This window comes from Argiope bruennichi, chromosome 10 (assembly GCF_947563725.1).
Source record: "Argiope bruennichi chromosome 10, qqArgBrue1.1, whole genome shotgun sequence".
Classification (NCBI taxonomy): Eukaryota; Metazoa; Arthropoda; class Arachnida; order Araneae; family Araneidae; genus Argiope; species Argiope bruennichi.
In genome coordinates this window covers 6,213,694-6,219,601 of record NC_079160.1, presented here as the reverse complement: position 1 = coordinate 6,219,601, position 5,908 = coordinate 6,213,694, and the positions used below count along the sequence as shown (strand labels likewise).

General features: G+C 31.4%; 1 long non-coding RNA gene across 2 annotated transcripts; it reads left to right on the top strand.

The window, feature by feature from the left end:
• Nucleotides 1–360: 360 nt before the first annotated feature.
• LOC129988966 (uncharacterized) lies at nucleotides 361–5,068 on the top strand. Of its 2 annotated transcripts, XR_008785715.1 has the most exons (5): nucleotides 361–451; nucleotides 548–719; nucleotides 863–1,043; nucleotides 1,782–2,419; nucleotides 3,524–5,068. It is a non-coding gene; the product is annotated as an uncharacterized LOC129988966 (long non-coding RNA). The 2 variants fall into 2 exon arrangements; XR_008785714.1 differs by having other exon boundaries at nucleotides 548–1,043.
• The last annotated feature ends 840 nt before the right edge of the window (nucleotides 5,069–5,908 follow it).

Here is a 5,908-nt window from a genome sequence, read left to right as displayed (position 1 = left end):
AATATTCATAATTTCTGAATATTCCACTCGAGTAGTTTCTAAGCGACGAAAATGCCATAATTATGTGGATTCTACATGGTACAGTCTAATATGACAGAGGAAACAACCATGGCAGTTGTTCTCTTGTACCCTCTTCTATAAATGAACAGAATGCATTAGTGTAAATGTGACAAATCCTCCGAGTCAAAGCATCAGGAGTTGAGAAATTTTGTTGGGTTCCTTGGTTTTTTTCACACATCTAAGTGAAATGCAACGTCATAGAAACCATCAACGAAACAAAATCGCCTGCAGTTGTTGGATCTGTTCACTGTAAAGAACACATACTGTTTACTGGAAACAATGTCCAATGCCTGTATTTATAGCGACTGACTTTCCTCTTGACAAAAATATGGATGGCAGCTGTCTGGATGGGCAAGGAATTTTTTCTCAGTTTCGTACAGAAGTAATATCGGTAAGTTATGATTTATTATCATATCGTGATGGATATAATCATGAGATTATCTCCTTGGTAATTGTAAAAATGTACACATTTTTTCTCTATTGATAGACTCGATAACATGACCTGTATCCATGCCATTTTGCTTCATAAAGCCACTCCGTCAACTACCAGTAGTGTTGCTTTCTGTTCCAGTCACACGTGTATCTGCACCTAATAGGCTTGATGCGAGGAAGTATTTATTTCGGATGATGTTGAAGGTGATAACAAAATTCGAGGGCAAGTAAGTTCGCTATTTAGATTAATAAAACGGCATAGAATTCCGGAAATCTCTTTTAATTGGTTCGTCTAGAAAGTGTCTCGAGTCTGCCAATCCGAAACATAATTATTCTGAAATATTTATTGAAATAGATGCACTCCTTTCAGCTACTTCCCGCCATTTGAATTACCGGAATTGAAACAGGGTCATATGTGCTCCTGACTACAGGATTCGAAGTCATTGAACGCCTCAGAATAGTCGGCATGTGACAAACATCTGCATGTAATTGTCACAAGGGAGCTACTGCATGGCTGAAGAAGTTCCCGGTAATCTATACCAGCACAAATGGTAAGAATAAAAAATTGTTTCTAGATAATTCCGTTTTGTTTAAGCATAGCCCATGAGAAACTTACTTTCTGGAATCAGCAAACGTATTACTACTTAGAAAAAAACAATATTGCTTCAATCTTTTATTATAATAGCAAAAATACGCTTCTTGGGAAGATGATTTCACGAAACTCATTTTTCCAAGCATCTAAATATAGCATTCAGTACAATTTGATTTGCAACTTTACAAAATTGAATGCATCTCAAATGAAATTTCATATTTTTTCACTATGCAAATTAATTCATTTCGAAAAGTTTTTTATAACGTTGGTGAATAAATGGTATCGTTATATTAAATGTAATCAATAACTGTGCTGAACGGACAATCAATTAATCGGATGCACCACACATTTTTCTAAATAGCCTATAGATCTCAGAAAAACCCGTTTTTCAGAAAGATCAGAATCAATATTCGGATGAATTGTTTGACAAATGTATTTCAACTGCTGCAAATGGTTTCATTCTTAAAAGAAAAGAAAAAATGAACTGATGTAAGAATGAACCGACTACTTTCAAGATTTTCAATTGAAATTAATATAGTTAACTTAGTGCTGTCAATTGAATATCAAATTGCTTTCAGGTTTTTGAATTATTGTTGTAGATTAAGAGTATACAATTAAGTACAATTGTATATACACTAGAATTTTTAATGGATGGTTTCATATATACCATGTTAATTTAAATAATGAATCTTTTCAGATGCTGACATGTTTTAAATGGAGTGATCACGACACAACGGATATCTGGTGCTATTAACAAGTGTATGTCGGAATTTGAATTCCTTGCGAATGAATCGTGAATAGAGATCCAGCAGGTTTAATCGACAGTTTGAGCTTGGACTAATATTTCAAGCTTTACAAAATCTTATCTTTAGGACCGAAAAGTTATCGAAACGTATAAGCCATCTGAATGTGTATTAAAAGCGCAAGTACTTTTTGAGCGACGAGTGTCGGAATTAGGCTGATTTCACATGAATATTTTCGCACACATTTTAACAAATGAACAGAAAGAACAAATGTTAATTTGAATGATTTTTCTTGTAGTGATAGTAGCAAGAGCTTCGATAATATCACTTCAAGCAAATTTACTTATGCCAAGAAGATTCTCGATTTCTTAGTTTTTCCTCAAGTGAGATAAAATGACATCAATCAAAACCGAGACAAAATCGCCTGCCATTGATACTAGAGCAGCGAGCTATGCAGAGAATAAATCTGTCGTCTATTTGAACAAAATTTTAATGTGGAATGAACTCCTTTTCCTCTCCAGCAACAACTTCTTCTTTCTATATGTAGAAAGTATCTGGATGATCAGGAAAGAACATCACCAATGCGATATTGGTAAGTTTATGCGAGTTATAATTATCACATTGAAATGAAGAATGTCTCCAATCATTTGATTTGATTATAAAAAATTTGGTATTTATAGCTTATTTATTGTTAGGTATTCATAGATCAGACAATTGATGACCATTAAATGTAGTTTTCCTGGTTTAAGAACATGCCGGCACCATCGATAATACGCCTTTCAAGATTCCAAACACTTCTACAGTAGACAACATTTCTATTTGATGCGGGGAGGATATTCCCTTAAGATGAGTTCGAAGTACATGGAATTCAAGGAGATGCTTATTTACTGAATCATAACAATAAAACTAGCACAAGGTGACACCCGGTAACCATTTTATTTGGATTCTCCAGAAAATATTTTGGAGGCAGTAATTATACATTAGCTATAATTTCTTAAAAACAATCATTGAAATATATTCAGCAGTTCCATTTACCTCTCAATAGTGGAAGCGAATGGACCTACGCGTCATACGGCGAGATTAATTTTTGTAAATAGTTTTCGAAGTAATTGACCTCCTGAGAATGGATTCGGTCTCCTCGTCAGTAGGGAAATGTTTCACAGCCGGAAACTTTCTCTGGCCTCTCCTATGGCATGAACAAAAGATGCAATTCTGTTTCATATCTACTTTCAGTCTTCAGTGAACTCATTCAGTCTTCAATGAACTATTTTGCAATGAATCAAATGCATTGCAATTAATATTTAATATACACGTAAAATAAATTTTAATCCTTTACTTGTAGTAATGGGTATATACTGTAAGGTAATTTGCTTTGCAATATGTACAGATTACTACTAAAGGACTAAAATTTCTGATTCTTATAGAGAATAAATATATGCTTAGCTTCTAAAGGATTCTGGAACGATAAAATGTTTAGTTATTTTTAAATTGCTTTTCAAAACACCAATTACACAACTTAAATCTGCATTTTAAGTAGGATTTCTATTTTTGCTTCTATTAATAGTGAAATCATAAAACAATTCTTCAGGTTTTTGGATAATTAATGCAGATTTATCATGTCTATTCTGTCATTTAATGGTACTCTTTATTTTCAGATCTAATCTATATCGATTCAAATGTTTAAATATCTTTTCAGATGTTGACATGTTTTGACCGAAGTGATCATGCCACAGCATACAGCCTCTGAAGCTTCTATTAAGCGTAAATTGGAATTCGGAGCCTTTGGTGTTAATTATGTTCGGAAAAACAACCTATGCAGTTGGTTTGTAAAATTATGAATATGTATATTACCAAAAATAATTTACTTAATGTATATTTACTATCAGAAGCTATATCTGTATAGTGGAAATGTTATTCAAATGTAATGGCCATTATTTGAGCATATCAAAACATCTTTGAACTGTCACATAGCATTTTAAGAACAAGATAGTAAATGTTTTTACATTTTCGAAATGTGTTGAAGCTTGAAGTGCATGGAATATCATCCAAAACAAGCGTTTGACATACCAATCGATATTTCATCTTAAAGTTGTGTAGAAAGTTTCGTATACCTACTTAAAGCGATTTCAAAATATTGCTCTGCATTCATTTCCTTCAAGAGTCGTGCTTGATTTCTACTTCTTTGAGAAACAAGCATTTTTAAAACAATCGAGGTCGATAAACATGTTCTGTGTAGATAAATTAAAATTTCTGGTATAGTTGATTTTCCTAGAAATAATCTAAATCAAATTTCCAACAAGACTGAAAGTTTAATTCATTATTATTTCTTCAAAATGGGTAAAATTCGCTTTGAAGTTGCTTTAGTAACCATAATTTCTTATTGGAGCTCAACAAATTGACAAACAGGACTTTCATTGTCCCAGCAATAAAAGGAGGAATCGCGGCGACTTCCGCAGAACTGTCATTTCTTTGAAATAAGAACTCAAATCATTTCATTTGCATTGCGCTTTCTTCTATTGTCAATCACTGCAACCGTTTCATGCTATTAAGATTTTTTAAGATTACTTTTCATCACCGATTGCTGTAACGAAGTTTGAAAAATTGAATTTTATTGTTACGAGTTGATTAACTGTAGTTCACATCAGCATAAGTTTTCTGTATACTTCTCAATTTATCAACAAATGTTATAAAAATTGTAATCCTTTGTTTTCATTTTGAACTGAATGTCTATGCTCGTGAAAGCGATTTCATTATCTTGCCCATTGCTAGAACTTAACTTCATTTTATGAAATGAGTCGTCAAATAATTGAATACTTTTGATATATTAATTTGTGAACAGTTCTAGTATGAAGAAATGTTGCTATTCATAAGTATCTTATCATTCGTTTTTGTAATATTGGTCTTAATTATGGTAAAAAGTTTCATGCTTAATTTTCGGTAGATGGCCTCGAAATCTCTAAATTTTCTGTAACTCTAATACAATAAAATTGAAAGATTGAAAAGATTTTACGCTTAAATTTTAAATTTGATGTTTGACTGCTGGAGCTGAAATTTTAAAGTGATAAAATACAATAAATTTTCCCCTTTTTTCCTCTGTTAATTTTAACATTCGAAAATGTCGTAAAATGCATAGTATTAATTATTTCTGAATAGAAATTTAATAGTGCATGGTGTCGATATTCGTTAAATTTAATTTTAATCTTTTCCGAAAATTTACCATAGTCTGAGAAGGTATATAAAAATCAAGCATCTATTCGTTGCATCCGTTTACAGTTGCATTTTAATACAAGATGTTACTCTTGTTAAATTTACTTAAAATAAGCTAGTAATAGTTATAGTATATAATAAATTTTAAAATACTAAATCTTGAATCCTTCAATAACTTATCATTTCGGCTTTTAATTTTTTGCAAATATCTGCGAATAAAGGACACTTTGATTGGTTCGGCCGGCCAACCAATCAAAATATCCTTTCTTAGAAAGCATTTGATCACTGTGTCTGATCACCACTGTGATCAAAATGCCTATAAGAAAAATAGGACGCTCTTTCATGATAAGCAGGAATTTAAATTTCTAAATTTTACCTAATGCAATAAAATATCGGATTTGTTGAGAAAAAGTGAATGGATGCGGACGAATATTAAATAAGGTAGCACGATTTGCTTTTTTCTTCAGTAATACGAGGCTTATTCTTAGAAGCATTAGATCCTCTAAAAACATTTATTCTAAATTATTAAATTTTCACTTGCTACACATTGAAAAAGTTTTATTATGAATTTCCAACTGAAATGAATTTTTATTGGTATACTATAAAATATCTAAATGTTAATTTTCTTTAGTTGTATTTAAAGAATCAAAACTTGTATTAAATTTTCCAAGTTTATCAGTTTTTTGTTAAGCCAATGTTTCACTTTAAAAACTGAATTTCTTCTTATGCTTATTACATAAAGTAACAAAAGATAATTTATTTTGTTGCCTGTTCCGAGTTTTTAATTGAATGCATTTATATTCTACTTGTGATAATATTGTAAATTATCTGATCTTTGTATACTAAACATGCAAATAAAGTATGCATTTTGAAT